This window comes from Curcuma longa, chromosome 12 (genome assembly GCF_044706935.1).
Source record: "Curcuma longa cultivar G26 ecotype Majalengka, Jawa Barat chromosome 12, ITB_CL_G26_1.1, whole genome shotgun sequence".
Lineage (NCBI taxonomy): Eukaryota > Viridiplantae > Streptophyta > Magnoliopsida > Zingiberales > Zingiberaceae > Curcuma > Curcuma longa.
Window position 1 is genome coordinate 7,499,428 of NC_133872.1, and position 10,540 is coordinate 7,509,967.

At 42.0% G+C, this 10,540-nt stretch overlaps 1 pseudogene; it reads left to right on the forward strand.

Annotated features, from left to right (window-relative positions):
• The first annotated feature begins 3,993 nt into the window (after positions 1-3,993).
• On the forward strand, positions 3,994-9,502 carry LOC141843371 (uncharacterized; annotated as a pseudogene).
• Positions 9,503-10,540: the final 1,038 nt, after the last annotated feature.

Below are 10,540 nucleotides of genomic sequence, written 5' to 3' on the forward strand. Positions count from 1 at the left end.
AAGCATGATAATTCTAAAGATAATTATATATCATCTCATGCTATAACTACCCCATCTAAGGATAGGAAAGTAGAAAATACTCTAACGAAGAATCCCAAGAAAACTAGACACATGCCTAGAAAAAGAAATGATCAAGCTAGATATGGATAATCAAGAATTACAGCTCTAGAGAAAGGAAATAAAATTTTAAGGTTAAGACTTGATCAGGTGAAAAGACCCTAAAAGAATGACAAATGAGGTTAAAGGATGTAAGAAGAAAAATCTAGGATTAGATAGGCAAATGTCCAGGGACTCAACTTCTCCCTGCTGCGCCACCTGCGTCTTACGGCGGTTACGTCTTTTGTCGCCTGATGTCCTTCGGGGAGTTCGACGGTTAGTAGACTTCGCCTTTAACGTTGGTGACCACATCAAGCGCAGACCCGTTCAGCTCAACCTTTGTTCACGACCATCACGTAGGTATGGAAGGATCCTACTATTACTACTCGGATGGTGAAGACCAACCGTATGCTTTTAATTATCCAACAAGTGGTTTCTACAACGATCGAGCGTCCATCGAGGTCTGGAGCGACCCAGACTACGATGAGGGAAGAAGTGTGGATTATAGCGAATATCCTTACGAAGGCTCATCTCCACAATAGCCAGGCAGGGGTTGTTGTGCATATGAAGCGTCATTAGCCTCATCTGATGAAACACAATCACAGCCCGATTGTCTCTGCCAGCACGCTTCAGCATCCGGATCAGACGAAGTTTCCTCGCGCTCTACATCCGAAGAAAGTCGTACTTCGTCCGACTGGGAGACAGACGACGATATCAACTCAGTGGCCAGCCATGAATCAGGTAAAAATCGCTCTGGTTCCACTGATTGCACTGACTCTTGCAGGTCTTCCTCTAGAACATTTTCATCTTCATGGGAGACTGCATCTACCGAGGAGTCAAAATCTTCATGGGAGACAGCCACGACCTGCTCCTGTGAAGCAGCCGATGAGTCTGCAGCATGCCAACTCTATAGACTGGCTGGCGAATCTCCACGATGGGATGATGAACCGCCGGAAGATCCCGACTGTTTGCCGACAAATAAATGGATGTCCCATCCATTTTCGGAAGGTGGCGGGGAAAGTGGTGGCCTAGCACCACTGCTGCCTTCTGTATCTCTTCCACGCGCGCCACCGCAACGACAACTGAGTCCATACTTCTGGCGATGGAAGAAGATAAACAGCTCCGGCGTAGGGCAACGCTAGGAGAGAAGGTGACCGAGCAGAAGCAGGCCCGTGGGCCTTGTATTGTCCCGAAAGCCATCTCGGCACCTGCAAATCCAATCGCGGCCCAGAGAGCAAGCCCGGCCCGAATCAAACCTGAACAGGGAAGGCTGAGGAGACGACGTTTTTGTTGGAATCATGTGCAAAAGAGGAAACGGAAAGCAACCGCGACAGACGCCGTGAAGATTGGTGATGGAGTTGTTGGTCCGTCAGGCAAGAATCGCAACAACTTCGTACAGCCAACCGACCGAAGGTTGTACCGTATCAGAGTCAATAATGGAGGATGGTGGACCCGGATTCCCGACGTATCCTCGTGTTAGTGTCGGGCCAATGTGTAAGTGCCCCTCTTTTTGCTTTTGTCGTATCGAACAGTGTGCATGAAAAACACTCAAAGGTGGCCGCCCATGTGTCATACTATTCAACAAGGGTCCACTTGGATTCCTGGTTTTGTAAAACAAGTGGTGCTCACGGTTTTGTCAAAGTGGTGTTGTCCCCGCCACTCGTCTTGTAAAAAGTGGTGTTGTTCCGCCACTTGTCTGAGTCGGTGACTTAGAGGGGAAGAAAAGAATCTCCGCATGTGATGATGAGGCCTAATGAGCACCCGGCATGTGATGATCACCCTTTTCTTTCTCTATTTAAGATTGTTTGTAATGGGTTGCAAGGTAGACGAGCAATACTCGTGCCTTACTTCCCTCTGTTAATAAAGTGCTTGCTTCGTTTGTCTCTCCACTTGTTTTCCCCTTCTCCGATTGTTCTTGGCTCCATCCTGAGCCGAGAACGAAGGGTGATCCTTTTTCCTACCTGGTATCAGAGCGATCTTTATCCTTTTTCCTACCAGGGAAGTGGTGGCCTAGCACCACTGCTGCCTTCTGTATCTCTTCCACGCGCGCCACCGCAACGACGGCTGAGACCATACTTCTGGCGATGAAAGAAGATGAACAGCTCCAGCGTAGGGCGACGACAAGAGAGAAGGAAGGTGACCGAGCAGAAGCAGGCCCGTGGGCCTTGTACTGTTTCAAAAGCCATCTCGGCACCTGCAAATCAATCGCAGCCCAGAGGATCAAGCTCGGCCCGAATCAACCCAAACAGGGAAGGTTGAGGAGACGGCGTTTTCATTGGAATCCAATGTGCAAAAGAGGAAACGGAAAGCGACCGCGACAGACGCCGTGAGGATTGGTGACGGAGTAGCTGGTCCGTCAGGCAAGAATCAGCAACGACTCCGTACAACCAGCCGACCGATAGCTGTACCCTATCAGAGTCAATAATGGAGCATGGTGGACCCGGATTCCCACCATATCCTCGTGTAAGTGTTGGGCCAACATGTAAGTGCCCCTCCTTTTGCTTTTGTCGTATCGAACAGTGTGCCTGAAAAGCACCCAAAGGTGACCGCCCATGTGTCATATTGTTCAACAGGGGTCCACTTGGATTCCTGGTTTTGTAAAACCAGTGGTGCTCACGGTTTTGTCAAAGTGGTGTTGTCCTGCCACTTGTCTTGTAAAAAGTGGTGCTGTCCCGCCACATGTCTGAGTCAGTGACTTAGAAGAGAAGAAAAGAATCTCCGCATATGACGATGGGGCCTAATGAGCACCCGGCATGTGATGATCACCCTTTTCTTTCTCTATTTAAGTCTGTTTGTAATGGGTTGCAAGGTAGACAAGCAATACTCGTGCCTTACTTCCCTCTATTAATAAAGTGCTTGCTTCGTTTGTCTCTCCACTTGTCATCCCCTTCTCCGATTGTTCTTGGCCCTAGGTGTTGGTTCCATCTTGAGCCGAGAACGAAGGGCGATCCCTCTGATTGTTCTTGGCCCTAGGTGTTGGCTCCATCCTGAGCCGAGAACGAAGGGCGATACTAAAACAATCGGAGAAGGGGAAGACAAGTGGAGAGACAAACGAAGCAAGCACTTTATTAACAGAGGGAAGTAAGGCACGAGTATTGCTCGTCTACCTTGCAACCCATTACAAACAGACTTAAATAGAGAAAGAAAAGGGTGATCATTACATATCGGGTGTTCATTGGGCCCCATCGTCACATGCGGAGATTCTTTTCTTCTCCTCTAAGTCACCGACTCAGACAAGTGGCGGGACAACACCACTTTGACAAAATCATGGGCTCAAAACCGTGAGCACCACTAGTTTTACAAAATAAGGAATCCAAGTGGACCCCTGTTGAACAATATGACACATGGGCAGACCACCTTTGGGTGTTTTTCAAGCATACTGTTCGATACGACAAAAGCAAAAGGAGGGACACTTACACATTGGCCCGACACTAACACGAGGATACGCTGGGAATCCGGGTCCACCATGCTCCATTATTGACTCTGATAGGGTACAGCCTTCGGTCGGCTGGCTGTACGAAGCCGTTGCTGATTCTTGCCTAACAGACCAGCAACTCCATCACCAATCTTCACGGCATCTGTCGCAGTCGCTTTCCGTTTCCTCTTACACAGGATTCCAACGAAAACGCCGTCTCCTTAGCCTTCCCTGTTCAGGTTTGATTCGGGTCGGGCTTGCTCTCTAGGCCGCGATTGGATTTGCAGGTGCCAAGATGGCTTTCGGAACAGTACAAGGCCCACGGGCCTTCTTCTGCTCGGTCACCTTCTCTCCTGTCGTCGTCCTACGCCGGAGCTGTTCATCTTCTTCCATCGCCAGAAGTATGGACTCGGTCATCGTTGCGATGGCGCGCGTGGAAGAGATACAGAAGGCAGCAGTGGTGCTAGGCAAAAATTGAGCAAATGATCCAGGAGCTACTGGATTCCACTAATTTGCGCAACACCGTGGAGAAAGAAATAAAAGGCAAGTCTCTTGACATTAATGCTCTTCAATAGGACTATGATGAATTATTGCCGAAGGAAGCAATGGTGGAGCCTAGTACAAGTTTCGGTCAACCCAATTTTTGCATATTAAAAAGCTGACTTGTTTGTCAAAATTACCAGAAGGACCAGTGGCGCAGCAGGCTATGATATCTTCTTGGATGAGGATATCCAGATTCCAGCAAAGAAGCAATATTTGGCCAAGACAGGCTTGGCACTGGAATTCTCTGATGGATATTACGTGAGGATTGCACCAAGATCTGGGTCTGCACTCAAATTAGGAATTGAGATTGGTGTATGCGTAATTGACTCTGACTACCGAGGTGAAGTCCACATCCTTATTCAAAATTATTCTGATCTACTTATTTCTGTAGAAAAGGAAGGATGCGTAGCACAGCTTATATTTGAGAAAATCATGACTCCACCAGTCAGAGAAGTATTTGATCTTGGTCAAACGACTAGAGGTGAAGGAGCTTTTGGCTCAACTGAGCCATCAACCAGTGAAGAGTTTTCCTTTGCAGCACCGATACGATCTCTAATCAATAGATTATACAATATGAAAATTATCTTCCATATACCAGGTGTCCTAGATACAAAGATCCAGGCAATACTGGATACGAAAGCGACTACATGTTGCATCTGTAAGAAGGCTTTACCTGAAGCAGCCTTCGAGCCCATAAATTATAAAGTGGTATTCTCTGAAATTAATTCTCAGCAAGAGACATCAATGAAGGTGAAGAATGGGCTTATGTCTATTGCAACCCATAAATTCATAATACCCTTTACTTACCAGCTAGACATGAACCTGAAGGATGGAATTCAAATGTTGTTGGGTTGCAACTTTATTAAGTCCATGGCTGGAGGGCTCCGCATACAGGGAACCGAGGTAACTTTCTATAAAGAAATTACCACTATTAATACTACACCTGAAGTACAGGTTTCCGCCTATGCTATCCCTGAACTAGAAATGGAAGAAGAAGACTTGATTAGTCTGAACCTGGATTTATCTGTACAAAATCAAGTCTTAATTAGTACTGATTTCAAGATGCACTTTGCACCATTAATGCAAAGATTGAAGGAAGCAAGATTCATCGAGGATGTCCATTGCAACATTGGTCAAGGAACAAGGTAATCTGTACCTTAGATATTATTAATCCTGACTTGACTATACAGGATAAACCCTTGAAGCATATTACACCGGCAATGGAGGCGTCATTTAAAATCCATATTGACGCCCTTTTAAAACTCAAAGTAATCCGCCCGAGTAATAGTCGGCACCGCACTATGGCTTTCATTGTTCAATCGGGCACGACTGTAGATCCTGTTACTGGTCAAGAGAAGAAAGGAAAGGAACGGCTTGTATTCAACTACAAGACGTTAAATGACAACACTCATAAGGATCAGTACTCTTTGCCGGGAATTAACTTAATCTTAAAGAAAATTGGTGGTAGCCGAATATTCTCAAAATTTGACCTGAAGTTTGGTTTTCACTAGGTCATGATGAACCTTGAATTGGTACCATGGACTGCTTTCCTAGTCCCCCAGGGACTATTTGAATGGTTAGTCATGCCGTTTGGCTTAAAGAACGCCCCTACCATCTTTCAACGAAAGATGGATAATTGTTTTAAAGGGTGCGAGGATTTCTTGGTCGTCTACATTGACGACATATTGGTTTTCTCTCCTACTGAGGAGATGCATATACAACATCTAACTCAGACACTGGATATCTGCCAGAGGGAAGGTCTTATACTCTCTCCTACGAAGATGAAGATTGCTCAACCAGAAATGGAGTTTCTTGGTGCTGTTGTGGGTAATAGAAAGATTAAAATGCAACAGCATATTATTAAGAAAATTCTGGATTTCGATGAGGAAAAGTTACAAACTCTGAAGGGATTAAGATCATGGCTAGGTATTCTAAACTATGCCAGATCTCATATTAAGAATCTGAGTCAGCTATTGGGTCCATTATATTCCAAGACATCTCCACATGGTGATCGGCGCTTTAAAAACTTAGATTTGGAAATTGTGAAAAGGATCCGAGGAATAGTAAAAGATTTGCCTGATCTGGAATTGTCACCACCAGATGCATACATTATTATTGAAACCGACGGATGCATGGAAGGATGGGGAGGTTTCTGCAAATGGAAAAAAAAATCAAAATTTGACCCAAGAAGTTCTGAGCAAATTTGTGCATATGCCAGCGAGAAATTCCCAGTCATCAAGTCCACAATAGACGCTGAGATCTACGCCTGTATAGAGGCTCTCTCGGCCATGAAAATACATTACCTGGACCAGAAAGAAATAACATTGAGAACGGACTGCCATGCAATCATTAAATTCTTCAACAAAACGGTTCAGAATAAACCATCCCGGATAAGGTGGATTTCATTTTTGGACTATATGACAGGTACTGGAGTGGAAATCAAGCTGGAACACATCGATGGTGCCAACAATGAGCTGGCTGACGCATTATCAAGACTGGTCCATCATCTGACGGTGGTTGTATCAATTTCAGAGGACCAAGTGGCATTATTCCATCAGATTGAGGGGTCCGTGGAAGAAGTGGCCAAAGCACCGAATGAAATAAAGAGGTATCTAGGACACACATTATTGTCCTTGATTCCTACTTTATCTGCTGTCTAGTGCCTAATTAGTCACCATGTAAATAAAGTCAAGGGCCCACGTAAGGGCGGGCGTTACAGATGTCTTGGAATATAATGGACACAATAGCTCACTCAGATTCTTAATGTGAGATCTGGCATAGTTCAGGATACCTAGCCATGATCTTAATCCGTTCAGGGTTTGTTACTTTTCCTCATCAAAATCTAGAATTTTCTTTATGATATGCTGTTGCATTTTAATCTTTCTGTTTCCTACAACAGCACTAAGAAACTCCATCTCTGGTTGTGCAATCTTCATCTTTGTAGGAGAGAGTATAAGCCCTTCTTTCTGACAAATATCTAATGTCTGAGTTAAATGTTGTATATGCATTTCCTCGGTGGGAGAGAAAACCAGTATGTCATCAATATAGATGACTAAGAAATCCTCGCACTCCTTAAAACAATTATCCATCTTTCGCTGAAAGATGGGAGGGACATTTTTCAAGTCAAATGGCATGACTAGCCATTCAAATAATCCTTGAGGGACCAGAAAAGCAGTCCAAGGTACCGATTCAGGATTCATCATGACTTGATGAAAATCGGATTTCAAGTTAAATTTTGAAAATATTCGGCTACCACCAATTTTCTTCAAGATTAAGTTAATGTCTAGTAAAGAATACTGATCCTTGTGAGTGTTATCATTTAACGTCTTGTAATTGAATACAAGCCGTTCTTTTCCTTTTCTTTCTTGACTAGTAACAGGATCTATAGTGGTGCCTGATTGAACAATGAAAGACATTGTGCGGTGTCGACTGTTACTCGGACGAATTACCTTGAGTTTTAAAAGAATATCAATATGAGCTTTGAATGACGCCTCCATTGCCGGTGTGATGTGCTTCAAAGGTTTATCCTGTATAGTTAAATCAGGATTAATAATATCTAAGGTACAAATTACCTTATTCCTTGACCAATGTTGTAATGGATTATCTCCAATAAATTCTCCTTCCCGAACACGAGTCCAAGCGTGGGTTCCGAAGTCACGACTAGTTAATCTAGTCAGACTGAACCAATACTTGGTTCCCAAGGATCAGGTTCACTTGATTTGACCAATCAAGGGGCATGATCTCAGGGGAACCAAATCTCTTTGCTTAATTACATGCTTAACCTAGAATTTTTTTTTAAACAATAGAAAATTAGGTTAGACTAAGGACTAACTATTTGATTAATACTTGCCAACCTAGTACCAGGGTGGGGCGAGATGATAGTACGTCAGGGAAAGTTAGGTTAAGTGATCAAGAAAAATAAGAAGTACCTGAATTGATTCACTTAGTCAAACCAAACTGACCGAAGCTACCTCGCCACATCCTAGACTAGTTAGACTAAGGTTTATCAATAAATTGGTTAAATATACAATTTCTTAAATTGATCTTGTCTTAGAAAGTGGTCGTTGCTCCGATATCCAAGAAGGCCTCTGTGCCTCGCCACTGCTTGGAGATCAATCTTTAAAATGTGTATTTAATCAATTGACAGTTAAACCTGAATCTAACTCAAGGTTAATCAAATATAGATACCTCTCACAATAAACCAAGATAAAATTAGAAAATTATCTCACAATGAACCCATAGGATCACTGATTGATTATCTATACTGGGTGAAATGAATAGGTAAAAATATTTTTAAATGAACCCAACAAATAATATTTTAATTAACTTAAAAATTATTTTAAAATTTAATTAACTTAAAAAAATTATTTTAAAATTTTAATTAGCTTAAAAATTATTTTAAAAATTTTAATTAACTTAAAAATTATTTTTAAAAATTTAATTAACTTAAAATTTATTTTTAAAAAATTTAATTAACCTAAAAAATTGTAGGAAGAATTCCAATCTTCAAAATGGCCCCCAAGTAACATACTAAACTTAATCTTTTACTATATGTTTTTATTTTTTTCATTATTAGTTAAATATCTGTATTCTTTAGACGAGCTAGGAGAGCGAGAGAAGCTGCCTCCAGTAGTACCTCCTCTATAGACCCTAGGTTTCCAACTGAGGGACTTAGGCTTCAGTTTGAGGAGACCACCTACATAGCACTACCTTGTAGGTCTTTAGATAGAGGATTCTTTGTCCGATCCTGTCCCCTATCCATGCAAGCTATCACACACTACCATCTAGATAGGTTGGTATTTTACACCACTTCTGTGAACACAACCTTGTGTTCAAAATTCTACAACGACCTTGACCTGCTAGATGATCATACTATCACATCTAGAGTTGGGCGTAGGACCATATCCATCACACCTACCATGATAAACACATTTATAGGATTCAGACCTTCATAATCCACCTTTGTTATCTACCCACACACCAGTATGCCATTTGATGATCCCTATGGTGACATCACTTTAGATGTCATGTACACATACTTTTTCCAACATGACTGAGCTCCAAGTTATTGATTTAGGCCTTTTGATATTTCATGTCATAGAGTATGCAGCATCCATTGTCACAAGTAGGCGGGTCCACATGCCATACTGTCACATTTTGACTGATATATTCAGTTCCCTTAGGATAGACACCACTGTTGGTGAGATCTATGACAGTATAGGATCTAGACATATTAACCTAGGACATGTGGATATAGATGATGAGGGGAGACTATCATGGAGGCAGCCACAGCCTCAGCAACCTCTAGATCAGCCACCTCAGCCACAGCCAAGTCTAGCAGGAGAGGACATAGACCTTGGAGTAGAGATCGAGGCACTACTGGATCTGCTTGATATACCTGCTCCACCTCCACCCATGACGACTGACCAGAGATTAGATAGGATATAGGAGACTCTGCAGACGGTGATTAGACACCTGGATGCACAGGCTGCTAGTATGGCTGAGATGCTTCAGTTACTGAGAGCGATGCAGCTACCACCACCACCACCTCCTTAGTAGACTTACCTCTTGGATATTGCTATTTAACTTGTCTGGTTGTTAGACTTCTTTTGATCTGTCTGTTGACTTGGTCTGATACACTCGGTTGGATGCTTGACTTGATTTGCTTGTATAGTTTACTTATTGCAATTCTTTTCATATCTTCATCAATTATTGTTGTTGTTATATGAAGTTAGGTTTATGCTTGGTAGAGTAGTAAAATAAAACTTTCAAAACTCATTTATTTTCAAAAATAAATTTCAAAACTTTTACCTATTTTTTAAAAAATTTATAGTTTCTTTTAAACTTCATTTTTCAAATATAAGAAAGGAATGTTTTTGCCTTAGACTAGGTGCAATCTCCTAGAAAGCATGATCCTATAGATTTAGGTGGGCATCTCACAAAGCACACTAGATACCTTGATTGTGTTTGTTAAACAGAGAATGGTGTGAGATGCATAGGCCTCTAGTCTAAGTATCAAGATGCTTAAGTTAGTGCATCAAACCTTACTTAGACTTTAAACACATATTGATTAAGTTAAGTGTTTCAAGAAGAAAAGTTTACCTTCTAAATTGGGTTGATACACTTACACTTGGCTAACTGGGTCAAGCTTTTACTTTTTAGTAGTTAGCTAAAACCTAAGTTGAACACGCGCCCCAAGGAAAATTTTTTTTTAAAGTATTTTTATTATGATTAAGCTTAGCTTGGACTCAACACACTTAGAATATTTTTTTTGATTATGTCAAAGGGGGAGAGAGTAATTCAAGGTTTTAAAAAAAATTGCGGGTTCAAAAATTTGGATTTTCAAACTTGGGTTTCAAAAGGTAAACTTGTTTTTCAAAGGGGGAGAATTCAAGATTTTTAAAACAAGCTTGGGTTTCAAAACTTAACTTGTTTGGCTTCAAACTATCAATAATTTTTCAAAAACTTTCAAAGGTTTTTATCTGT